We start from the raw sequence: 27,947 nt of genomic DNA, 5'->3' as shown, positions 1-27,947 counted from the left end.
GGGCTCTGATTAGAGATTTCAATGTTTAACCCCGGGGTGGGGGGCACCGGGCTCTGCTTAAAGATATCAATGTTTAACCCCGGGGTGGGGGGCACCGGGCGCTGATTAGAGATATCAATGTTTAACCCCGGGGTGGGGGCCACCGGGCTCTGATTAGAGATATCAATGTTTAACCCTGGGGTGGGGGCACCGGGCTCTGATTAGACATATCAATGTTTAACCCCGGGGTGGGGGGCACCGGGCTCTGCTTAAAGATATCAATGTTTAACCCCGGGGTGGGGGGCACCGGGCTCTGCTTAAAGATATCAATGTTTAACCCCGGGGTGGGGGGCACCGGGCTCTGCTTAGAGATATCAATGTTTAACCCCGGGTGGTCGGCAGATATCTGGACATGCCTTATGCATGATAGTGCACACCTTGGTTTCAAACGATTCTCTACAGATAGAATGGGGCTACATGCTTGGGCCCCTGTTGAATACACACACACCCTTTGTTTTTGAAACGCACACACACTCCTGCTGCCCCGTCACACTCACACTCCTGCTGCTCCGTCACACTCACACTCCTGCTGCTCCGTCACACTCACACTCCTGCTGCCCCGTCACACACACACTCCTGCTGCCCCGTCACACACACACTCCTGCTGCTCCGTCACACACACACTCCTGCTGCTCCGTCACACACACACTCCTGCTGCTCCGTCACACACTCATGCTGCTCCTTCGCAAACTCATGCACGCACCCTGATTTTCCGTGTCTTTTTCTTCGTGACAGACCGGGGTTGATGTCGGGAAAGGACATTTTCCTATCGTTAAAGGGTGAGATACATTTTTAAAACCAGTGATTTAATTACAAAATATTTAGTACAAACGTTTTAAAGACTTGTTAGAATTAATGACCAAATTGTACTACTCTTTAAACATGCATCATTAGTGTTTTATGTAAAAACCTAGCTATGCCAACCGACCAGATGGCCTCCGTTGAAAATGTTGTAAAAAATATCAGGCCGAGGCTACATTCTCTGTCCTGCTACTGGTAGGACTATAACATTATGTGAACTGATCTGAACAGGTTTAGACTGGTCATCTATGATATGTAGGTTATATACAGTACATTCCCTGTCCTGCTACTGGAAGGACTATAACATTATGTGAACTGATCTGAACAGGTTTAGACTGGTCATCTATGATATGTAGGTTATATACAGTACATTCTCTGTCCTGCTACTGGTAGGACTATAACATTATGTGAACTGATCTGAACAGGTTTAGACTGGTCATCTATGATATGTAGGTTATATACAGTACATTCTCTGTCCTGCTACTGGTAGGACTATAACATTATGTGAACTGATCTGAACAGGTTTAGGCTGGTCATCTATGATATGTAGGTGATATACAGTACATTCTCTGTCCTGCTACTGGAAGGACTATAACATTATGTGAACTGATCTGAACAGGTTTAGACTGGTCATCTATGATATGTAGGTTATAGCCGAGGTATAGACCTTGATCTGCATATCACTAACAAACTGCTATTATACATGATAACCTAGTCTACTTTACATAATATAACATCTACATATCACTAACAAACTGCTATTATACATTATAACCTAGTCTACATTACATAATATAACATCTACATATCACTAACCCACTACTATACATTATAACCTAGTATACTTTACATAATATAACATCTACATATCACTAACAGCCCACTACTATACATTATAACCTAGACTACTTTACATAATATAACATCAATTACTTGATGCAAAAAAACTTTTTGGAGTGGATCAATGATTTCCCCCTCAGATCAATCATGTCCGTTTTAGCCCTTCTGTCTACATTCTCAGAAACATTTAGAAAAGAACAGATTGAAAGACAATAAATATCCTACTTTTAGTGAATACAAATAATTGTGTTACTGTACTGTCTATAACTACCTTAACAAACAGTGACTTTATTATTATTATTATTGTTGTTGTACTGTCTAGAACTACCTTAACAAACAGTGACTTATTATTATTATTATTGTTGCTGTACTGTCTATAACTACCTTAACAAACAGTGACTGATTATTATTACAGACAGTTGCCATGGAGATGAAATGTCACAACTACATATTCATGTGATTGCATTAAATCACCTGATTGTTTCTATATGTCTGTTAGTAAATGTTTTATTTCTCAAAAGAGATAATGGATAAATGTGAACAATTGACATTCAGTAATTAGTTGTCACCATATTAACCACAACCAACATGTTGGATCTCTGTTTAGGTGTCAGTGCTCTAAAATGAATCTCTCTGGGGAGAGAGAGGAGGGGGGCCCTGCCTCTAAAATGAGTCTCTCTGGGGAGAGAGAGGAGGGGGGCCCTGCCTCTAAAATGAGTCTCTCTGGGGAGAGAGAGGAGGAGGGCCCTGCCTCTAAAATGCATCTCTCTGGGGGACATGACACCAAAGCTAAGAGGTAAGATGACCATTTATAAAGAATTTATCGAGTTCATAAAAATAATAAATAGCTATCTTAAGATGAAACACGATATATCCATTGTTTATCAGGAATGGAATGAGTTAATCTGCCAAAATGAAGACAAAATGCTATGCAGTTTTACATAATTATTATACATAACTCATTGCCAAAAGCACAAGACATACTGTTGCATGTAGGTCTATATTATTTATGGGTTGTGTCAGGATTTGGCCAGGGTTGTTCCGGGTTTTGGTCACTAGATGCCCCCATTGTGCTTTTTGACCTTATGTTTTTTCCCTTGTTCCCCATTATTATTTGCACCTGTGCCTCGTTTTCCCTGATTGTATTTAAACCCTTAATTTCCCTCAGTTCTGTGCTCTGTGTTTGTATGTTAGCACCCAGCCCTAGTGTTCTGTGTTTTCTTGTCGATTCCGGTGGATGCTCTTGTGGAATTCTGTTTTTGTTTTTGAGAATCTCTTGAGGCTTTTTTGTGCTATTCCTACCACCTTTTGGATTTGCCATTTTGTATTGAAGGACTTCTCCTTTTTACTTTATTAAACCGTCTTAAGTACTGCTGTGTCTGCCTCATCTTCTGGGTTCTACTGACTATTCGTGGCTCAGTTGGTTAAGTGACTGTTTCTCACTCCGGAGACCCAGGTTCGTAACCGGGTCCTGACAGAAACACAGAGCCAAAAATGAACCCAGAGGCAGCCAGTTCCCAGGACCTTTTTGCCATGCTGTCCCACCACCAGCAGACTGTCCAACGCCACGAAGCCGCCCTGGTTCAGCAAGAGGCCTTAATGGCTAGACATTCTCATCTTCTGTCGGAGATGCTGACTTCCATTAAGCAAATATCTGATCGTCTTACCCCGGCAACAGTTCCCGTCCCAGTACCTCAGATTCACGTACCCATGGCAGTTAACCCCCTGGCTGAACCTCGTCTTCCACCTCCCCAACGGTTCTCAGGTGATCCAAGTGCTTGTAAAGGGTTTCTCACCCAATGTTCTCTCTCCTTTGAGCTACAACCCTCGTCGTTTCCCACCGACCGGTCTAAGATCGCTTATATCATCACCCTGCTGTCGGAAAAAGCCCTGGCCTGGGCTACTGCTGTGTGGGATACCCATAGTTCCTGCTGTGCCAGCTACTCTGCCTTTGCTGAGGAATTCAAACGAGTGTTTCAAGGCCCAAGCAGTGGTTCTGACTCAGCCAAACAGCTCCTGACTCTCCACCAAGGTTGGCGCAGCGTGACGGACTATGCCATCCAGTTCCGCACGGTGGCAGCAGCAAGTGGCTGGAACAACGAGGCGCTCACGGTGTGCTTTCTGAAAGGCCTTTCCGACACTATCCAAGATGAACTGGCCACTCGGGAACCACCGGACAATCTCGAGTCCCTGATCAAGTTGGCCTCACGCATTGACCAGCGTCTGAGAGAGAGAGAACTCAACCGTAGACCTCTAGCCCCTATCAGTCCCAGCTCCGAGTCCCCACCTTTATCCTCGCTGGCTCCATCGGAACCCATGCAGATTGGACGCATCTCCCAGGCTGAGAGAGACCGCCGGATGAGGGAGCGACGCTGTCTATATTGCGGCAAACCGGGCCATTTCCGTTCCACGTGTCCCGGGCTCCAGGGAAACGCTCTGTCCCGTACAGACCGGGGGAACTGTAACGGGAAACATAACCTCCTCCCATCCGTCCAACTCCCGTCTGCTCATTCCAGTCACCCTCTCCTGGGACAACCACAAGCTTCACCTTCAAGCCTTGGTAGACTCTGGAGCCGCAGGTAACTTCATGGATGGTGTCTGGGCGAAGGAGAATGGCGTTCCCTCTGAACCTCTAAGTGAACCCATGAGGGTCACTACATTGGATGGAAGCCCTTTGGGATCTGGACTTGTCACTCATGTCACTACCTCCTTGCGACTTTCAGTTTCACAACACCAGGAATTGATGAACTTTCATTTGATCTCCTGTTCCGAGTTCCCTCTCGTCCTTGGATACCCCTGGCTTCACAGCCATAACCCTCACATCGACTGGTCTGTGGGCACTATCAAGCAGTGGGGTCCTACGTGCCAAGCTACTTGTATTTTCCAGAATTCCCCGAGTTCTACTCCCGAGTCTTTAGAATCCATCGACCTGACCCGAGTTCCCGAGTGTTACCATGACCTCAAACTGGTGTTTAGCAAACAGAGGGCCACCATGCTACCACCCCATAGACCTTACGATTGCCCCATCGACCTGTTCCGGGCACTTGCCCCCCTAGGGGTCGGATCTTTTCCCTATCTCCACCCGAACGAGCTGCTATGGATACCTACATTACATTTACATTTACATTTAAGTCATTTAGCAGACGCTCTTATCCAGAGCGACTTACAAATTGGTGAATTCACCTTCTGACATCCAGTGGAACAGCCACTTTACAATAGTGCATCTAAATCATTAAGGGGGGGTGAGAAGGATTACTTATCCTATCCTAGGTATTCCTTGAAGAGGTGGGGTTTCAGGTGTCTCCGGAAGGTGGTGATTGACTCCGCTGTCCTGGCGTCGTGAGGGAGTTTGTTCCACCATTGGGGGCCAGAGCAGCGAACAGTTTTGACTGGGCTGAGCGGGAACTGTACTTCCTCAATGGTAGGGAGGCGAGCAGGCCAGAGGTGGATGAACGCAGTGCCCTTGCTTGGGTGTAGGGCCTGATCAGAGCCTGGAGGTACTGCGGTGCCGTTCCCCTCACAGCTCCGTAGGCAAGCACCATGGTCTTGTAGCGGATGCGAGCTTCAACTGGAAGCCAGTGGAGAGAGCGGAGGAGCGGGGTGACGTGAGAGAACTTGGGAAGGTTGAACACCAGACGGGCTGCGGCGTTCTGGATGAGTTGTAGGGGTTTAATGGCACAGGCAGGGAGCCCAGCCAACAGCGAGTTGCAGTAATCCAGACGGGAGATGACAAGTGCCTGGATTAGGACCTGCGCCGCTTCCTGTGTGAGGCAGGGTCGTACTCTGCGGATGTTGTAGAGCATGAACCTACAGGAACGGGCCACCGCCATGATGTTGGTTGAGAACGACAGGGTGTTGTCCAGGATCACGCCAAGGTTCTTAGCGCTCTGGGAGGAGAACACAATGGAGTTGTCAACCGTGATGGCGAGATCATGGAACGGGCAGTCCTTCCCCGGGAGGAAGAGCAGCTCCGTCTTGCCGAGGTTCAGCTTGAGGTGGTGATCCGTCATCCACACTGATATGTCTGCCAGACATGCAGAGATGCGATTCGCCACCTGGTCATCAGAAGGGGGAAAGGAGAAGATTAATTGTGTGTCGTCTGCATAGCAATGATAGGAGAGACCATGTGAGGTTATGACAGAGCCAAGTGACTTGGTGTATAGCGAGAATAGGAGAGGGCCTAGAACAGAGCCCTGGGGGACACCAGTGGTGAGAGCGCGTGGCGAGGAGACAGATTCTCGCCACGCCACCTGGTAGGAGCGACCTGTCAGGTAGGACGCAATCCAAGCGTGGGCCGCGCCGGAGATGCCCAACTCGGAGAGGGTGGAGAGGAGGATCTGATGGTTCACAGTATCGAAGGCAGCCGATAGGTCTAGAAGGATGAGAGCAGAGGAGAGAGAGTTAGCTTTAGCAGTGCGGAGCGCCTCCGTGATACAGAGAAGAGCAGTCTCAGTTGAATGACTAGTCTTGAAACCTGACTGATTTGGATCAAGAAGGTCATTCTGAGAGAGATAGCGGGAGAGCTGGCCAAGGACGGCACGTTCAAGAGTTTTGGAGAGAAAAGAAAGAAGGGATACTGGTCTGTAGTTGTTGACATCGGAGGGATCGAGTGTAGGTTTTTTCAGAAGGGGTGCAACTCTCGCTCTCTTGAAGACGGAAGGGACGTAGCCAGCGGTCAGGGATGAGTTGATGAGCGAGATGAGGTAAGGGAGAAGGTCTCCGGAAATGGTCTGGAGAAGAGAGGAGGGGATAGGGTCAAGCGGGCAGGTTGTTGGGCGGCCGGCCGTCACAAGAAGCGAGATTTCATCTGGAGAGAGAGGGGAGAAAGAGGTCAGAGCACAGGGTAGGGCAGTGTGAGCAGAACCAGCGGTGTCGTTTGACTTAGCAAACGAGGATCGGATGTCGTCGACCTTCTTTTCAAAATGGTTGACGAAGTCATCTGCAGAGAGGGAGGAGGGGGGGAGGAGGATTCAGGAGGGAGGAGAAGGTGGCAAAGAGCTTCCTAGGGTTAGAGGCAGATGCTTGGAATTTAGAGTGGTAGAAAGTGGCTTTAGCAGCAGAGACAGAGGAGGAAAATGTAGAGAGGAGGGAGTGAAAGGATGCCAGGTCCGCAGGGAGGCGAGTTTTCCTCCATTTCCGCTCGGCTGCCCGGAGCTCTGTTCTGTGAGCTCGCAATGAGTCGTCGAGCCACGGAGCGGGAGGGGAGGACCGAGCCGGCCTGGAGGATAGGGGACATAGAGAGTCAAAGGATGCAGAAAGGGAAGAGAGGAGGGTTGAGGAGGCAGAATCAGGAGATAGGTTGGAGAAGGTATGAGCAGAGGGAAGAGATGATAGGATGGAAGAGGAGAGAGTAGCGGGGGAGAGAGCGCGAAGGTTGGGACGGCGCGATACCATCCGAGTAGGGGCAGTGTGGGAAGTGTTGGATGAGAGCGAGAGGGAAAAGGATACAAGGTGTTGGTCGGAGACTTGGAGGGGAGTTGCAATGAGGTTAGTGGAAGAACAGCATCTAGTAAAGATGAGGTCGAGCGTATTGCCTGCCTTGTGAGTAGGGGGGGAAGGTGAGAGGGTGAGGTCAAAAGAGGAGAGGAGTGGAAAGAAGGAGGCAGAGAGGAATGAGTCAAAGGTAGACGTGGGGAGGTTAAAGTCGCCCAGGACTGTGAGAGGTGAGCCGTCCTCAGGAAAGGAGCTTATCAAGGCATCAAGCTCATTGATGAACTCTCCGAGGGAACCTGGAGGGCGATAAATGATAAGGATGTTAAGCTTGAAAGGGCTGGTAACTGTGACAGCATGGAATTCAAAGGAGGCGATAGACAGATGGGTAAGGGGAGAGAGAGAGAATGACCACTTGGGAGAGATGAGGATCCCGGTGCCACCACCCCGCTGACCAGAAGCTCTCGGGGTGTGCGAGAACACGTGGGCGGACGAAGAGAGAGCAGTAGGAGTAGCAGTGTTATCTGTGGTGATCCATGTTTCCGTCAGTGCCAAGAAGTCGAGGGACTGGAGGGAGGCATAGGCTGAGATGAACTCTGCCTTGTTGGCCGCAGATCGGCAGCTCCAGAGGCTACCGGAGACCTGGAACTCCACGTGGGTCGTGCGCGCTGGGACCACCAGATTAGGGTGGCCGCGGCCACGCGGTGTGGAGCGTTTGTATGGTCTGTGCAGAGAGGAGAGAACAGGGATAGATAGACACATAGTGTCAAGGACGCTCTGGAAGCAGGCCTCATGCGACCATCCACCTCCCCGGCGGGAGCAGGGTTTTTCTTTGTGGCCAAGAAAGACGGTGGATTACGTCCTTGCATCGACTACTGGGGACTCAATGTCATAACCGTCCATAACCGTTACCCGCTACCCCTTATGGCCACAGCCTTCGAGCTGCTCCAGGAAGCAGTTGTTTTCACTAAGCTTGACCTGCGGAACGCATACAATCTTGTGCGGATCAGACCTGGTGACGAGTGGAAGACCGCTTTCAACACGCCTACTGGTCACTATGAATACTTGGTGATGCCCTTCGGCCTGACCAACGCCCCAGCGGTGTTCCAAGCGCTCATAAACGATGTGCTTAGGGATATGCTTAACATATTTGTGTTCGTTTACTTGGATGACATCCTCATCTTTTCGAGCTCCCTTCAAGAACACACTAAGCATGTCAGACAAGTACTCAAACGCCTCCTGGACAGCCATCTGTACGTTAAGCCGGAAAAATGTGAATTCCATTCATCCCGAGTACAATTCCTGGGATTTGTAGTGGAACCCGGTCGAGTCCAAATGGACCCCAGGAAGGTAGGGGCGGTAGCGGATTGGCCCACCCCCAAATCCGTTAAGGAAGTTCAGCGTTTCCTGGGCTTCACAAACTTTTACCGCAAGTTCATCAAGAACTTCAGCTTGGTGGCAGCCCCTCTCTCAGCTTTAACCAAGGGTGGCAATGCAAGGTTTTTGTGGGGAAGAGAAGCTGAGACTGCCTTCCAAGGACTCAAGCAGCGCGTTCTCTCTGCTCCCATCCTGATAATACCGACTACGGATGAACCATTTGTGGTGGAGGTAGACGCATCAGAGGTTGGTGTTGGAGCTGTCCTGTCTCAGAGGGGTGAGGACAAGAAGCTTCATCCGTGCGCTTTCTTCTCACACCGGCTTACCCCGACTGAGAGGAACTACGATGTGGGGGATCGTGAACTCCTAGCGGTTAAGATGGCATTGAAGGAATGGAGACACTGGCTCGAGGGGGCTTCTCACCCGTTTCAAGTGCTTACGGACCACAAAAATCTGGAGTATATCCAGCAGGCGAAGCGGTTGAACTCTAGACAAGCTAGATGGTCTCTTTTCTTCAATCGATTCCAGTTTATCCTCACCTATCGGCCCAGGTCGAAGAATCTCAAACCGGATGCCCTGTCCCGAGTCTACGCTCCTGCCATTCGAGATGACACGGACATGCCTGTCCTTCCTGCTGCTAAGATTGTGGCTCCGATCTCGTGGCAAGTTGAGGATACCGTGAGACGTGCTCAAGCTAGCGAACCGGACCCGAAAGGAGGTCCTGCCAATCGGTTGTTTGTCCCCAAGGCAGTGAGGACTCAGGTCCTTCTGTGGGGGCACTCCTCTCGCCTCACCTGTCATCCGGGCGTAGGTCGCACCTTGGAGTTCATCCAGCGTAAGTTCTGGTGGCCTACCATAAGAGAAGACGTTGCCACTTTCGTCAATGCATGTCCCGTGTGCTGCCAGGGCAAATCTTCTCACCTCCGCCCTCAAGGACTCCATCACCCTTTACCTGTTCCCCACAGACCCTGGTCCCATATCTCATTGGACTTTATTACTGGACTTCCTCCATCCCATGGCAATACTACTATCCTAGTCATAATCGACAGGTTTTCAAAGGCGGCCAGGTTCGTCCCTCTGACTAAGTTACCTTCTGCCAAGGAAACAGCTGAGTTGGTAATTAATCATGTGTTCCGAGTCTTCGGCATTCCTCAAGATATGGTTTCTGACAGAGGTCCCCAGTTCGCCTCAAGGTTTTGGAAGGCCTTCTGCCAACTCATGGGGGCTTCTGCCAGTCTATCTTCAGGGTACCATCCGGAGTCCAATGGCCAAACAGAGAGGATGAATCAAGAGCTGGAAACCACCCTCCGATGTATGACTCGTGACAACCCGTCCACATGGTCATCCTTTATTGTTTGGGCCGAATACGCGCACAACACCTTGCGCTCCTCCTCCACTGGTATGTCCCCGCACGAGTGTCAGTTTGGCTATGCTCCTCCATTGTTCCCGGACCAGGAGGCAGAAGTCAGAGTGCCTTCAGCCTTGAAGTTCGTCAGACGCTGTCGGCTTATGTGGAGGAAGACCCGTCTTAATCTTATGCGTTCCTCACAGAGGTACCAACAACAAGCCAACAGACGTCGCCGTCCCGGGCCTACCCTGCGCCCCGGCCAGAGAGTCTGGCTCTCCACAAGAGACTTACCTCTACGGGTGGAGTCTCGCAAGCTGTCCCAAAAATACATCGGTCCCTTCAAGGTTGCCAGGAGAGTTAACCCAGTTTCTTATCGCCTACACTTACCCAGATCCCTTAAGATTAATCCCACATTTCACATTTCATTGTTAAAACCTGTTGTTTTTTCTCCCCTTGTCCCGGCAGACAGACCTCCCCCTCCGCCTCGTGTCATTGGAGGCCAGCCAGTTAATACCGTCCATCGGATACTGGATTCCCGCCGGGTGCAGCGGTCCTGGCAGTATCTGGTGGACTGGGAAGGCTACGGTCCCGAGGAGCGCTCCTGGGTTCCTGCCAAAGACATCCTGGACCCTGACCTCATTCGTCAGTTCAGGGCCCTCCACCCTGAGAGAGCTGGTAGGAACGTCAGGAGCCGTTCCTAGGGGGGGGATTCTGTCAGGATTTGGCCAGGGTTGTTCCGGGTTTTGGTCACTAGATGCCCCCATTGTGCTTTTTGACCTTATGTTTTTTCCCTTGTTCCCCATTATTATTTGCACCTGTGCCTCGTTTTCCCTGATTGTATTTAAACCCCTAGTTTCCCTCAGTTCTGTGCTCTGTGTTTGTATGTTAGCACCCAGCCCTAGTGTTCTGTGTTTTCTTGTCGATTCCGGTGGATGCTCTTGTGGAATTCTGTTTTTGTTTTTGAGAATCTCTTGAGGCTTTTTTGTGCTATTCCTACCACCTTTTGGATTTGCCATTTTGTATTGAAGGACTTCTCCTTTTTACTTTATTAAACCGTCTTAAGTACTGCTGTGTCTGCCTCATCTTCTGGGTTCTGCTGACTATTCGTGGCTCAGTTGGTTAAGTGACTGTTTCTCACTCCGGAGACCCAGGTTCGTAACCGGGTCCTGACAGGTTGATCACAAAGAAATATAAAAACATTATTTTAACTACTGCAATGCAATTACATGTGGCACAGGAACCACTGACTCACTGCATTATTCTATAGTATTATCAAGACACCTGCTGTTAACTCTTAACTACTTAGGACAGCTCACGAGGTGTCCTAAATATCTGCCGACTAGGTGGGTAGGTAATTTAGGTAATGGGTAGGTAACTAGGTAATTTATACCCATAAGTGTAAAATGTCTTTATTCTCAGCACTTATACGACACATTTTCTACTCTGAGACACTTTGTGGATGTGGACCCAGATCTCAACATATTGTTATAAAAAAACATAGAATGTTTGTTTTACATAATAATCCAAAATGAATATTACTAATGTAACCCACTGTAAAGACTGGGTTTCGTTGTTTGTGTTCCACTGCTCATGTCTGTGTTCTGGAACTGTCCGTGTCCCTGTACAGAACTGTCCGCGTCCACGTACAGAACTGTCCGCGTCCACGTTGGTGTGGCGCCAAGCCGGTTACGCGCAGAGTGGACTGAGGTGATCTTGGGGAATAACGACGGAGTTTGTTACAGTGTTGAGACACCGAAGTTTACTGTTCAATGTGCTTTTTTCTTTACGGTCAGGGACAGTGTGAGTGTAGCCAGATCCTTTTCACTCTCAATCCTTGTTTCATTTTGTGTTTCACCGGATTCGTCATCATCGAGACGAGGTACAGAACGACCTGCTAACTAACCAAGCTATTCGGTACAGCTCGGTAAACTAGCTAGCTACTCTACCAGCAGCGTCCTAGTTATCCTAGCTAGTCGGTACAGCTCGGTAAGCTAGCTAGCTACTCTACCAGCAGCATCCTAGTTACCATAGCTACCACAACATCATCACCGGCTGTCTGCATTTCTTGTGGACCGATGGAGCTCCCCGGTTGTTTCTTCCACCTGTTAAATCCCGGTGAGGCTTCTCCCTCTCTCGTTGACGGATGCTGGCTACCTCTGTCCGGTTCTCCTCTCTTCACTAGATGGACGGTAACTTTAGTGTTTATCCCGTCTGTGTCCAATGACCGAACTTTTGAATATTATTTTCAGGGCGCCTCAATAGCAGGTATTGAACACCGGGTAAATAATCACTAGTCAGAACCTCAACCTCAGTAGACATTCATTATAAAAATCATCTTAATATCTGATATTGTGAGTAAACAACCTTGAGAATGCGTCTTCCAGCCCTCCAATTAATTACATCATTCAACCCTCCCGGTTAGTAAATTTACCTCAACATCCCCCGGAGAAGGCAGAGTAATGACACCAGCCTTTAAGCGGGACTGACAGACTGACAACAACGCTCGCGTCGCTAAATTAAAAATGACACACCGCTAACGAGCGTCAAGAAGTCAGTTCTATTTGTGACGCAGTTCGCGCTGCATCTCCTCATTGGTGTCATCTCATTTAGCAAAAAAACATAACTTAACATAAACATAATTTCTTTAAACAATAAAAGCTAATTTACGAACATTTCTGAATATGAATATATAGCTTTTTGGAATGAAACTAGTAGATGAGAGATATAATGTTTGTCTCTGTTGTGTTGAAGCCCAATCCAGCAGGAGAGACCAGCCTCCCCTGTTCCCAGCTGTGTGTCCATGAAGAGTGACTGGTCTATGGTTCAACCTCTAACCTTTAGAGAGGGAGACTTTTCTACTGAACAAAGGTAAGAAGAATTCATGGGTCCTGGTCAGTGAGTTAAACAACACTGTCTCTAGTAATTTCTCCTCTCCCATTTTCCCATTTATTGTTGTTGTTTTCATAATCCATAGGCTAATCATATTGTCCATTTTCATAGTCCTAAAACAATATCAAACAAACACAACATTCCGTGTGTGTGTGTGTGTGTGTGTGTGTGTGTGTGTGTGTGTGTGTGTGTGTGTGTGTGTGTGTGTGTGTGTGTGTGTGTGTGTGTGTGTGTGTGTGTGTGTGTGCGCGCACGTGTGCACTCCCTGGATGAGGAGATGTAATCTCATGTTTTGTCCACAGAAACCAACAGGAGAGATCAGAGTCAGAGATTCTCAGTGGTCAGTCTTCCCAGAGTCATCAAACAGACCTGGACTCCATATTCAGTGTATGTGGTCCTGTTATGTAAATTTGTTTTTGTTTACCTCAAGTAAAGTTGATCTGTCAATCATTCATTAATGTGTTAATGAGAAAGCATGTATTCTCTTGCTTAACTTATTTACTTTATTTATTTCAGATGCTTGAAGAGAAAATTAAGACATTTGTGAAGAATGAGCTGAAGATGTTCAAGAGGATTCTTAGTCCAGAACTCCCAGAAGGCTTTGAGAGTCAGAAGCAGAATAAGGAAGTGGTGGATGCTGAAGATGAGAAGCAGGAGAGCAGTGCCAGAGAGGGGGCTCTGAAGATCACACTGCACATCCTGAGGAAAATGAACCAGAATGAGCTTGCTGACACACTGGAGAAAAGTAAGAGCTGTCTGCCTCATGTTGAAATATGTTTTATAACAATGAAAAGCTGTAGCTAAAGTACAGCTAAAGTAGCTGTGTAACTCAATGATATTATAGCAGCCTTAACACAACACCTAGTGACCTCATCAAGTAGCAGCAGGGATGTGTTGTGGTGATTAATTGAGAGAGAGAGAACATTAATAATACCATCCATAATATCAATAATAATATAATCAGTCACACCAGTCTGTAATGTATTATGAAAACATTTACACATTTATACAGTCAGTTAAGAGAATAAATTATTATAATGTACAACTTTATAACAGTCCTACAATACTGTAGGCATTAAAACAGACGTAATATTAATATCCTCTGTGTTATTTCTAGATTCAGATGAGCTTGCTGTGGTTTGCCAACGTGAAATCAAATCTAATCTAAAGAAGAAGTTTCAATGTGTATTTGAGGGGATCGCGTAACAAGGAAACCCAATACTTCTCAATAAGATCTACACAGAGCTCTACATCACAGAGGGTGGAACAGGAGAGGTCAATAATGAACATGAGCTGAGACAGATTGAGACAACAACCAGGAAACAAGTAAGACCAGAGACTGCAATCAAATGTAACGACATCTTCAAACCCTTAACTGGACAAGACAAACGTATCAGAACTGTGCTGACAAAGGGAGTCGCTGGCATTGGAAAAACAGTCTCTGTGCAGAAGTTCATTATGGACTGGGCTGAAGGAAAAGCAAATCAGGATGTCCAATTTGTATTTTCATTCCCTTTTCGGGAGCTGAATTTGATGAAAGAGGACAAACACACTTTCATTGAACTTCTTAATCACTTCTCAATGGAAACCAAACAATCAGGAATCTCCAACTATGACAAGTACAAAGTTCTGTTCATCTTTGATGGTCTGGATGAGTGCCGACTGCCCCTAGACTTCCAGAAGAACAAGATCTGTTGGGACGTCACAGAGTCAACCTCAGTGGATGTTCTGCTGACAAATCTCATCAAGGGAAATCTGCTTCCCTCTGCTCTCCTCTGGATAACTACCCGACCTGCAGCAGCCAATAAGATCCCTTCATGGTGTGTTGAACAGTTGACAGAGGTACGAGGGTTCAATGACCCACAGAAGGAGGAGTACTTCAGGAAGAGATTCAGTGATGAGGACCTGGCCAGCAGAATCATCTCACACATAAAGACATCAAGGAGCCTCCACATCATGTGCCACATTCCAGTCTTCTGTTGGATTTCTGCAACAGTCCTTGAACACATGCTGAAACATAGGAGAGAAGAGATGCCCAAGACTCTGACTGAGATGTACACACACCTTGTGGAGTTTCATACCAAACAAAAGAACGAAAAGTATCTTGGGAAAGAAGAGACAGATCCACACTGGAATAAAGAGAGCATTCTGTCACTGGGAAAACTGGCTTTTCAACAGCTTGTGAATGGCAATCTGATTTTCTATGAAGAAGACGTGAAAGAGGCTGGAATTGATGTTAATGAAGCCTCAGTGTACTCAGGATTGTGCACACAGCTCTTCAAAGAGGAATGTGGGCTGTACCAGGACAAGGTGTACTGCTTTGTTCATCTGAGCATTCAGGAGTTTCTGGCTGCCTTATATGTGTTCCTCTCATTCATCAACAACAATGAGAATCTAATGGACAAACTGCAAACAAGTGACAAGTCTGAAGTTACTGTCTACAAGAGTGCTGTGGATAAAGCCTTACAAAGTGAGACAGGAAACCTGGACCTTTTCCTCCGCTTCCTTCTGGGCCTCTCACTGGAGTCCAATCAGAAGCACTTACGAGTTCTACTGACAAAGACAGGAAGCAGCTCACAGAGCCATGAAGAAACAGTCAAGTACATCAAGGAGAAGATCAGGGAGAATCCCTCTCCAGAGAGGAGCATCAATCTGTTCCACTGTCTGAATGAACTGAATGACCATTCTCTAGTGGAGGAGATCCAAAGATACCTGAGATCAGGAAGTCTCTCAAAACCCAACCTGTCACCTGCACAGTGGTCAGCTCTGGTCTTTGTGTTGCTGACTTCAGAAAAGGAGCTGGATGTGTTTGACCTGAAGAAATACTCCAGATCAGAGGAAGGTCTTCTGAGGCTGCTGCCAGTGGTCAAAGCCTCCAGAGCTGTTCTGTGAGTAAATAAAATGACATATAAGAACTAATCATCTGGAAGAAATATTCAGTTTAGAGAAAAATATGTATTATAACATGTATATAATATTATATTGAAAAACATACTGAATAAATGCATAGATTTTTACATTATTACAACATTATGACCATACAATAATTGGAGATGGAAGATGAATCTATATGTTGTTTGGGAGAATAAACCAAATGCATCTGCCATTGTCCTTCTACACGAATCGTTAAATTAACAGTGTGTTTGTGAAGTCATGATGATCTCTTTGTCAGGCTGTCAAGCTGTGGAGTCACAGAGGAAGGCTGTGCTTCTCTGGTCTCAGCTCTGAAGTTAAACCCCTCACACCTGGGAGAGCTGGACCTTAGTAACAATGACCTGAAGGATTCAGGAGTGAAGCTGCTCTCTGCTGGACTGGGGAATCCCCACTGTAAACTGGAGACTCTGAGGTCAGTATTCCTGTAGTTGGTCAACAAGTGATAACTGTTCACCAGATCCACATGTTTACCAGGCACACAGAGTCCACACCATATGTGTTTGGACAGTGAAGCTTACAGTTTTACATTTGGTGCTATTCTCCAGCATTTTGGATTTGAGATAGAATGTTTCAATTAGGAGACCAGGATCTCAGTAATCACTGTCCATTATGGGGTCCGCGGTCAAACGATCACCACTAACCTTTGTTTAACGCTCCAGCGAGCAGGCCTTTCTAATCGACTTGACCCGGGTATCCTGGAACGATATTGACCTCATCCCGTCAGTAGAGAATGCCTGGTTGTGACACAGATGACACTGTACCACAACCAGCCGTGATTGAGAGATTCTCCCAATCACGGCATAGGGCGGCATCCGAGGGCGGCGCACAGTTGGCCCAGTGTCGCCAGAGTTTGGCCGGTGTAGGCCGTCATGGTAAATAAGAATTAGTTCTTAACTGACTTGCCGAGTTAAATAAAGGTAAAATATATATATTTTTAAATAAAAATCTTAAATAGGCATGCCCCTTTCAAAAAATGTAGAACTAAGAAGAGATGTAGCCCTTGGTTCACTCCAGACTTGACTGCTCTTTTCCAGCACAAACATATCCTGTGGCGTACTGCACTAGCATCGAATAGTCCCCCCGATATGCAACTTTTCAGGGAAGTCAAGAACCAACATACCCAGTCAGTTAGCAAAGCAAAGGCTAGCTTTTTCAAACAGAAATGTTCATCCCTGCAGTACTAATTCCAAAAAGTTTTGGGACACTGTAAAGTCCATGGAGAATAAGAACACCTCTTCCCATCTGCCCACTGCACTGAGACTAGGAAACACTGTCACCACCAATAAATCCACGATAATTGAGAATTTCAAGAAGCATTTCTCTACGGCTGGCCATGCTTTCCACCTGGCGACCCCAAACCCAGCCAAAAGCTCTGCATCCCCCACAGCAACTTCCCCCCCCCCCGCATCTCCATCACCCAAATCTGATAGAGCTGCAAAATCCCTACAAATCAACTGGTCTAGACAATCTGGACCCTCTCTTCGTAAAAGTATTGTTGCCATTGTTGCAAACCCCTATTACTAGTCTGTTTGACCTCTTTCGTATTGTCTGAGATTCCTAGAGATTGGAAAGAGGCCGTGGTCATCCCCCTCTTCAAATGGGGAGACACTCTTGACCCAAACTGTTGCAGACCTATGTCCATCCTGCCCTGCCCTTCTAAAGTCTTTGAAAGCCAAGTGAACAAACAGATCACCGACCATTTCGAATCCCACAGTACCTTCTCCGCTATGAAATCTGGTTTCCGAGCTGGTCACGGCTGCACCTCATCCATGCTCAAGGTCACAAATGATGTCATAACTTCCAGCGATAAGAGACAGTACTGTGCAGCTGTCTTCTGCAACCTGGCCAAGACTTTCGACTCTATCAATCACCATATTCTTATTGGAAGACTCAACAGCCTTGGTTTCTCAAATGACTGCCTCGCCTGGTTCACCAACTACTTCTCAGACAGAGTTCAGTGTGTCAAATCGGAGGGCCTGTTGTCCAGACCTCTGGCAGTCTCTATGGGGGTGCCACAGGGTTCAATTATCGGGACAATTATTTTCTCTGTATACTGTATGTCAATGATGTCGCTCTTGCTGCGGGTGATTCTTTGATCCACCTCTACGCAGACGACACCATTCTGTGTACATCTGGCCCTTATTTGAACGACTTGATTAGTGTAGTGTCAACATCGCAGCCACTACCAGCTAGCCTACAAAGTCAACAACGCAGCCACTGCCAGCTAGCCTACTCCAGCAGTACTGTATCATTTCAATCATTTTAGTCAATAAGATTCTTGCTACGTAAGCTTAACTTTCTGAACATTCGAGACGTGTAGTCCACTTGTCATTCCAATCTCCTTTGCATTAGCGTAGCCTCTTCTGTAGCCTGTCAACTATGTGTCTATCTATCCCTGTTCTCTCCTCTCTGCACAGACCATACAAACGCTCCACACCGCGTGGCCGCGGCCACCCTAATCTGGTGGTCCCAGCGCGCACGACCCACGTGGAGTTCCAGGTCTCCGGTAGCCTCTGGAACTGCCGATCTGCGGCCAACAAGGCAGAGTTCATCTCAGCCTATGCCTCCCTCCAGTCCCTCGACTTCTTGGCACTGACGGAAACATGGATCACCACAGATAACACTGCTACTCCTACTGCTCTCTCTTCGTCCGCCCACGTGTTCTCGCACACCCCGAGAGCTTCTGGTCAGCGGGGTGGTGGCACCGGGATCCTCATCTCTCCCAAGTGGTCATCCTCTCTCTCCCCCTTACCCATCTGTCTATCGCCTCCTTTGAATTCCATGCTGTCACAGTTACCAGCCCTTTCAAGCTTAACATCCTTATCATTTATCGCCCTCCAGGTTCCCTCGGAGAGTTCATCAATGAGCTTGATGCCTTGATAAGCTCCTTTCCTGAGGACGGCTCACCTCTCACAGTCCTGGGCGACTTTAACCTCCCCACGTCTACCTTTGACTCATTCCTCTCTGCCTCCTTCTTTCCACTCCTCTCCTCTTTTGACCTCACCCTCTCACCTTCCCCCCTACTCACAAGGCAGGCAATACGCTCGACCTCATCTTTACTAGATGCTGTTCTTCCACTAACCTCATTGCAACTCCCCTCCAAGTCTCCGACCACTACCTTGTATCCTTTTCCCTCTCGCTCTCATCCAACACTTCCCACACTGCCCCTACTCGGATGGTATCGCGCCGTCCCAACCTTCGCTCTCTCTCCCCCGCTACTCTCTCCTCTTCCATCCTATCATCTCTTCCCTCTGCTCATACCTTCTCCAACCTATCTCCTGATTCTGCCTCCTCAACCCTCCTCTCTTCCCTTTCTGCATCCTTTGACTCTCTATGTCCCCTATCCTCCAGGCCGGCTCGGTCCTCCCCTCCCGCTCCGTGGCTCGATGACTCATTGCGAGCTCACAGAACAGAGCTCCGGGCAGCCGAGCGGAAATGGAGGAGAACTCGCCTCCCTGCGGACCTGGCATCCTTTCACTCCCTCCTCTCTACATTTTCCTCCTCTGTCTCTGCTGCTAAAGCCACTTTCTACCACTCTAAATTCCAAGCATCTGCCTCTAACCCTAGGAAGCTCTTTGCCACCTTCTCCTCCCTCCTGAATCCTCCTCCCCCCCCCCCCCCCTCCTCCCTCTCTGCAGATGACTTCGTCAACCATTTTGAAAAGAAGGTCGACGACATCCGATCCTCGTTTGCTAAGTCAAACGACACCGCTGGTTCTGCTCACACTGCCCTACCCTGTGCTCTGACCTCTTTCTCCCCTCTCTCTCCAGATGAAATCTCGCTTCTTGTGACGGCCGGCCGCCCAACGACCTGCCCGCTTGACCCTATCCCCTCCTCTCTTCTCCAGAACATTTCCGGAGACCTTCTCCCTTACCTCACCTCGCTCATCAACTCATCCCTTGAGTTCAAAGAATATGGGACCAAATACTATACTTTGACTACTTTAATACACTATAAGTGAATTGGTCAGAATAATTATGACTTTTTCAAATAGGGGGACCAGATACATAAAGTGTTTTTATTTTTCTAAATGGTGAAACAGATATGTATTAAAATATCCTCAAATAAAAGGTGACATTATATACTGTCACCTCATATGAAACATTTGATCTGAAATCCAAAATGTTGGAGAATAGAGCCACATTTAAAATGTTAGCTTCACTGTCTAAATAGATATGGTGTGGACTATATACTCAATACAATCTAAATCTGATACTTCACTGTCAAAATAGATATGGTGTGGACTGTTTACTCAATACAATCTAAATCTGATACCTCACTGTCTGTCTTCTGACTGAAACTGCTTTTTAAACTGGTCTGGTCCATCTAATCAAATATTTGTACTGCACATGTTTCTCTCTACAACAATACTTTGATAATTTGACATTGTTAATAGTGATACTTGAATTTCTAAATAGATATGGCAGGTTTCAGGACACTGATACAGTACAAAAAAGTATTTAGTCAGCCAGGATATACCATCAACAGTGTGTGAAAACCTTGTGAAGACTTACAGAAAACGTTTGACCTCTGTCATTGCAAACAAAGGGTATATAACAAAGTATTTAGATAAACTTTTGTTATTGACCAAATACTTATTTTCCACCATAATTTGAAAATAAATGCATTAAAAATCCTACAATGTGTTTTTCTGGATTTTTTTCTCATTTTGTCTGTCATAGTTGAAGTGTACCTATGATGAAAATTACAGGCCTCTCTCATCTTTTTAAGTGGGAGAACTTGCACAATTGGTGGCTGACTAAATACTTCATTCCCAAACTGTACGTTAGTGATTAAAATTTAAATAGATATGGAAGGTTTCAGGACACACATATATCTGAATATGTTGAAAAAATATACTGCCACTATTTAAACCACCAAAGAATAGCAGTGAGATGTTAATATGATTTGACTCTTTGCAGGTTATCAGGCTGTCTAGTCACAGAGGAAGGCTGTGCTTCTCTGGTCTCAGCTCTGAGGTCAAACCCCTCACACCTGAGAGAGCTGGACCTGAGCTACAATCACCCAGGAGACTCAGGAGTCAGACTGCTCTCTGCTGGACTGGAGGATCCACACTGCAGACTGGAGAAACTCAAGTATGTAGAGGGTTTATGTCAATGTTCATATCAGACATGTTGGACTTATCAGGCTGGTTAAGACAAACATTCTGACCACCACTTGGACAAAGTTATAAGTTACTGTGTGTGTGTGTGAATTCAGGTGTATGCATATAACTTCAAGCAAATGTTTGTTTGTCTGTCTGTGTGTGTGTGTGTGTGTGTGTGTGTGTGTGTGTGTGTGTGTGTGTGTGTGTGTGTGTATCCCTCAATGACTGTCTGTTCTTCTGCTTACCGCTACAGTGTGGAACATGGTGGAGAGAACAGAATGAAACCTGGACTTAGAAAATGTGAGTGTTGACTGCTGTGAAGAATATGACTAAGAATAAGTCTTAATTCAAGTTAAGTCAAAGTCAAAGACCACCATCATTACTGACTTGGTCATATTAAATATCAGCAGTAGTTCTACAGAAGCAGAAATCAGGGACACCAACGTTTACAAAGAGTTGATTTGACAGTGTGTGTGTGTGTGTGTGTGTGTGTGTGTGTGTGTGTGTGTGTGTGTGTGTGTGTGTGTGTGTGTGTGTGTGTGTGTGTGTGTGTGTGTGTGTGTGTGTGTGTGTGTGTGTAATTAATGGGAATAAGTGTGCTTTATATTACCATACACTATAACATATGATCATTCAACAAGTCTCAAGTTACCTTAACTTCTCCTTTTGATACCTAGAAACATCTACATTAAATGAATTAGTGAAAAGTGAGTTAACATTCTAATGTGAATGATGATGATTTCTAATATTGTGTCTGGTTTCATCCATCAGATGTCTGTGATCTCACACTGGACCCAAACACAGTAGACAGACACCTTTCTCTGTCTGAGGAGAACAGAAAGGTGACATGGAGGAGAGAGGAGCAGCCGTATCCTGATCACCCAGAGAGATTTGAGGGCTGGAGACAGGTGCTGTGTAGAGAGGATCTGACTGGGCGCTGTTACTGGGAGGTAGAGTGGAGTGGGGAAAGGGCTGGTATAGGAGTGACATATAAAGGAATCAGCAGGAGAGGAAGAGGAGGGGTTAAGGAGTGCTGGCTTGGACACAATGACAAGTCCTGGAGTCTGTCCTGCTCTGACAACAGTTACATTGCCTGGCACAATAGTAATCCCACTACCATAGACGTCCCCCCCTCCAGCTCCCACAGAGTAGGAGTGTATCTGGACTGGCCAGCCGGCACTCTGTCCTTCTATAGAGCCTCCTCTGACACACTGACCCACCTGTTTACATTCACCTCCACATTCACTGAGCCCCTCTATCCAGGGTTTTGGGTTGATTACAACTCCTCACTGTCCTTGTAAATAATAACCTGACACACACACACATTGAAACACACAAACACTGGACACACACACACAATAGAATTACACACACTGGACACACACACACACACTGGACACACACACTGAACACACACATTGGACACACACACGCAAACACACACACACACACACACACACACACACACACTGGACGCACAAGGTGGACACACACACACACAAAAACACACACTGGACAAACACACACACACACACTGGACAAACACACACACACACAGTGGACATACATGCACACACTGAACACACAAACACACACTGGACACACACATTAGACACACACAAACAAACACATACACAAACTGGACACACATTGGACACACACAAACAAAGAGATATTGGACACACACACACACACACATTGGACGCACACTCACACACACACACACACACAAACACACAGCGGACACACACACACAGTGGACACACACACACACACACACACACACACACACACACACACACACACACACACACACACACACACATACTGGACTCAAAGACACTAACACACACTCACACAAACACACTGGACAGACGCACACACACTGGACACACACTCACACACACACACCAAGTGGTTCCACAAACACAGATATCACTTCAAAACCTGAAAAACTCCAATGGAGAAATAGCCATTCAGGGCACCAGTCTAGTGAGGACAAGTGGTTGCTAGACAGTTTCTGGACAACAGGTTCTAGAACAGCTTCTATCCCAGTTCTATCTGCCTATTAAATCAGTTTCTGGACCACAGGTTCTAGAACAGCTTCTGGACCACAGGTTCAAGAACAGCTTCTATCCGAGTTCTATCTGTCTGTTAAATCAGTTTCTGGACCACAGGTTCTAGAACAGCTTCTATCCCAGTTCTATCTGCCTGTTTAATCAGTTTCTGGACCACAGGTTCTAGAACAGCTTCTATCCCAGTTCTATCTGCCTGCTAAATCAGTTTCTGGACCACAGGTTCAAGAACAGCTTCTATCCCAGTTCTATCGGCCTGTTAAATCATCAAACTAAACTGTTTCCATCAGACTATTAGAACATGACTAAACCTTTTAGTTCCTTTTCTGATCTTTTACCACTTTGCATTTTTCATTATATATTTTACTGTTTGTGTTTGTACCACAGGAGGTTGGTGGGACCTTAATTGGGGAGGACAGGCTTGTAATGGCTGGAGGGGAATAAGTGGAATGGTATCAAACACGTGGTTTCCATGTGTTCCATTACATTCACTCTGTTCCAGACATTATTATGAGCCGTCCTCCCCTCTCCAGCCTCCTCTGGTATGTACTGTCCTATATGTGAGAGAGATCCAACAAGGAATTACAATGTTTGTATTGCTTTTTAAACCTGCAAATGGCAAATAAACTACTAGAACTCCTTATGAATGTCTTCAGCCGACTAGACTGTTGGCGTCTGACAAGAGGTGAAAATATTACAGGAATATTCTGCAAATGTTGATGAAGACGTCACTCAATCCCCCCAAAACATCATGCAGTCTTTCCACAAGACTCCCATGAAGTTATAGTGTGACGTTATGAGTTGACGTTAAAGTAACATTCTCAGAACATACTGCACTTGTTTTATAATGTTTTAGATGGATCCTCTGTTTATCATCTTGTTTTATACTGTTTTAGATGTATCCTCTGTTTAAACATTTAAACTCTTACAATAACACACTTAAAATACCAATGTGATCATTTGTTGTCTTTTATGTTGAATAACAAATTGTACAATTATATATGGCTTACGCGGTATCGATTCTTCATTGCTTCTGCCAGTCGCAGGTTGATGTTTGTCATGAATCTTGACCTGGAAGTTGAACTGCGAGATTTTCTCTAGATAAGCCAGCTGCAAAGTCAAAATTGGCTGTGGAAAATAATGTTTTTTTTTATGGTCTTAATTTAAGGGAAGGATTAGCAGTGTGGTTAGGATTGAGGTTAGAATTAAAATCTGATTTTATTACTTTGTGCCTGTGCCAACTAGTGACCTCTTTGCTGAACTACCTCCAGGGCAAGATTCATGACAATAAATGCTAACCTGCCTCCCAGTCATCCCCTCCTTATCTTTACAAGGCTGAGGAACATGCAAGCTAGTGATGTGGGGGTTCTCTCATAACCCTCAGTCCCCAGGTGGGTAGATGGCAGGTTGAATAAAGAGAAGCTAGTGATGTGGGGGTTCTCTCATAACCCTCAGTCCCCAGGTGGGTAGATGGCAGGTTGTATAAAGAGAAGCTAGTGATGTGGGGGTTCTCTCATAACCCCCAGTCCCCAGGTGGGTAGATGGCAGGTTGAATAAAGAGAAGCTAGTGATGTGGGGGTTCTCTCATAACCCCCAGTCCCCAGGTGGGTAGATGGCAGTTTGAATAAAGAGAAGCTAGTGATGTGGGGGTTCTCTCATAACCCCCAGTCCCCAGGTGGGTAGATTGCAGGTTGTATAAAGAGAAGCTGGTGATGTGGGGTTATCTCATAACCCTTAGTCCCCAGGTGGGTAGATGGCAGGTTGAATAAAGAGAAGCTAGTGATGTGGGGGTTCTCTCATAACCCCCAGTCCCCAGGTGGGTAGATGGCAGGTTGAATAAAGAGAAGCTAGTGATGTGGGGGTTCTCTCATAACCCTCAGTCCCCAGGTGGGTAGATTGCAGGTTGTATAAAGAGAAGCTGGTGATGTGGGGTTGTCTCATAACCCTTAGTCCCCAGGTGGGTAGATGGCAGGTTGAATAAAGAGAAGCTAGTGATGTGGGGGTTCTCTAATAACCCTCAGTCCCCAGGTGGGTAGATGGTAGGATGTTAAGGGAATTTTTTTGATCAATAATGACTAATTCTGTATAAATTTCAATCAGGACTGACTAATCAGAATACTATTATGTTACTGTATATATATGCATTTTCATTTTAATCCTAGTACTGAATATAATGTGTGTAAATATAATCAAGAATTAGAACAATGACTGTCTGTTCCTTGGTAGAAATGAATGAACTTATAGCCAGACTGGCTAGAAGGCTTATCTACACAGGCAGACCTTGGCTCGGTCATATATTATCTTAATAGGGAGAGACATGTGAGAACCATACAGCCTTAGTACTAGAACGGAGATGACATGGGCTAGTACTAAAACTAATGACGTCATTTTCAGTTTATAACCTGTGGTAAAATGTGTGAGGAGCAGTACTCTCGTGAATAAAAGCTGCTGTTTGACTTTAAGACTGGGCTCTGTCCATTTTATACAAATAGGAGTCTTATGGATTTCTTATGGATTGACAGATTGTTTAATTTTAATTGGGTATTAAATCAGAGGAATTTAATTCCTGCAACAATTGGTCCTTCGAGCCGGATCTAAAATACCCGTCTCTGCCATCTGAGGGCGTACGCCAAAGAATCATGCACGAGCGGGCCGGGTCCCGTTATTTAAGACCTGGCCTCTGAATTGAGGGTAAAAAGACCAGGCCGGTGTACACCCCAGACTGACAGGGACGGTGACTAGATCCAACGAACAGTGCTTTTCCCAGTCGGCGGCAAGGTCAGTAGCCTATATTCTCGATTCTGGGGGGATTTGAGTTCTTTGATTGACGTAAAATTTTTAGAATTCATCAATAATGGAAGCTTTGCTATTCCCACAGGGTTTTGTATGGCCAAGAAACACTGTTTTTTGTAAACCGATATACACTGGGCAGGTTCGCAAATAACCTGTGGTAATGTGCACTACCGTAAATAAACTAAACTTAATCATGAGAGGCATATTCGCCCGAGATTAAGACGGAATATTAGGTGCTGGGGGATAGGACTGGGGTGCTGCCCTATCCAGGTGCTGGGGGATAGAATGGTGATCTTGTACAAATACTAGGCGTGGGGAGACAGGAAGGGAATGCTATGCGGACAAGATAACTGGAATGGTCATTTGAATTGTGGGAGTATTGATCATCGTTCCGATTCAACAAATAGTACTGAAATATCCAAATGATGAGGAGAGGGAAAACAAAATCTAGAGAAATGGGATAAAAGCCAAATCTATAGACAAGAGGTTCCATGCGAGAGGGAAGCCTAAGAAATAGTGGCGTGAGATAACGATTATTAGCGTTCTTTAAAAGCCCTCTGACACAACCGGAAAATAAGATATTAACTAGGGATTTACGACCCCTGGGCTTATAGTTGTATAGGTAAGACCTAATATCTGATTCAACAGTCAAAGCTATTGATAAGGTTTCCATAAAGGAGAAAACACAACTAGAAATCCAAGAAGGCCCCGGAACTAACGGGAGATTACCGTTATTGGAGAACAAAGAGAATGGAAGGGAGGTGTCCAAAATCTGACTCAGACAAAGAACCTGAATAGAAGCTGATACTACTAAAATAGTTAGGAAGGGTTTTAAATTAGGACTGTGAATTCTCGGTGTCGAAGTTTGCGACTACAGACAATTATAATAATGTAGTTATTGGCGGGGAAACTCAATCATTTAAATAGCAGGTCACCAAGGTTCGTATTTCAGCTTTGAAACCGATAGACTAAAATTGATTTTAGATTGTAATTCATCTATTTGTATGTTTTGCCTGAAAAAATAAGGTCGCTAGTGTTTGTATAAGATATGAACTGAACGTTTAATATGTTGTTTTGGTTGAATTGAAAAAAGAAGTCATTAAAAATAGTGGCGGGACAATTTCGATGTAATACGCTATTTTGCCCAAAATGATCTGCTAGAATAATGTATTGAGATGGGAGTCGTATTAAATAAATGTATCATAGAAGAGAAAGTCACCTAAACCTGGTTAAATGTAGGTAAATAACGGAGAGATACGATACAGTTTTGTGCCACCAGGATGATATATGTTTTTATGAATCGACTGACATACGATAACTTAAAGCACAGAACATGGTACGTTTAAATGTTAGAGTTTAGAAAGTTGAGAGGTTTGGTTGGTTTTACATTGTCGATAGAATTTAAAGTAGACCTCAATCTGAATAGGGAATATATATTTTACAGAGGCAGGCTGACTTGAAGGTAAAACTGCGTCATTTTACGTTTATACAACACCATTCCTCAAATTATGACAGAGAAAATGGGTTGTGGCATTTAGAGGGAAAATGCATTATAGCTTTGAGTTACTTTTCAAAAGTGGCTAAAAGTTCCAAATACATTTCTTAAAAGGAGCTGAATATCGTCTGAAAAGATGCTACAGCAACAGAATTGCTCGGCGTCCATTGGGCTATATTTGGCTATAATATAGGTAGGTAAGAATAGTTGAATCGTAAAAAGTTGTGGTTATTTCCCGAGTATTGATTTTTGGTTAGGTAACACCAGTGAAATCGAACAAGAAGTTAACGTATTCTAAACATTATCTGTTTTCATTACGGGAACAATGAAATGTCTACAACAGGGTATGGCTGGCTAAGAATGTTTTATTTTAAAGGGACAGTGCACGTTTATCACAATTGTTTGAGTGTGTGGCACGGTATAAAATATTTTGGGGCGACAATTTGGAGATAGACTGAATGAGTTACATGAAACATCGAGGAAATGTAAAACGAATGGTTTGAGGGCATTATCATAATTATTAGGTTTTGTTGTTGTAGTAAACGCTTGGGTTAACTTCTTGAAACTCCCCAAACCGGATCCGGGTTTGTGACTAAGCCTCAGGCTCATTAGCATAACGCAACGTTAACGATTTCTGAAAATCGCAAATAAAATTAAAATAATGCGTTTGCTCTCTTCCCATAGCCTTTTCTTAACAACACTGTCATCTCAGATTTTCAAAATATGCTTTTGAACCATAGAAATTGACTAATTTGTGTAAGAGTATGCAAAGCTAGCATAGCATTTTGTGTAGCATGTAGCACGCAACATTTTCACAAA

The 27,947-nt window shown here is 45.6% G+C and overlaps 1 pseudogene; it reads left to right on the top strand.

Annotated features, from left to right (window-relative positions):
* Positions 1 to 600: 600 nt before the first annotated feature.
* On the top strand, positions 601 to 25,302 carry LOC135538115 (NLR family CARD domain-containing protein 3-like; annotated as a pseudogene).
* Positions 25,303 to 27,947: the final 2,645 nt, after the last annotated feature.

The sequence above is a fragment of the Oncorhynchus masou genome, unplaced genomic scaffold, assembly GCF_036934945.1.
Source record: "Oncorhynchus masou masou isolate Uvic2021 unplaced genomic scaffold, UVic_Omas_1.1 unplaced_scaffold_909, whole genome shotgun sequence".
NCBI classification, from domain to species: Eukaryota; Metazoa; Chordata; class Actinopteri; order Salmoniformes; family Salmonidae; genus Oncorhynchus; species Oncorhynchus masou.
The sequence above is the reverse complement of the archived record's forward strand: the minus strand, read 5'-3'. Positions and strand labels throughout refer to the sequence as shown.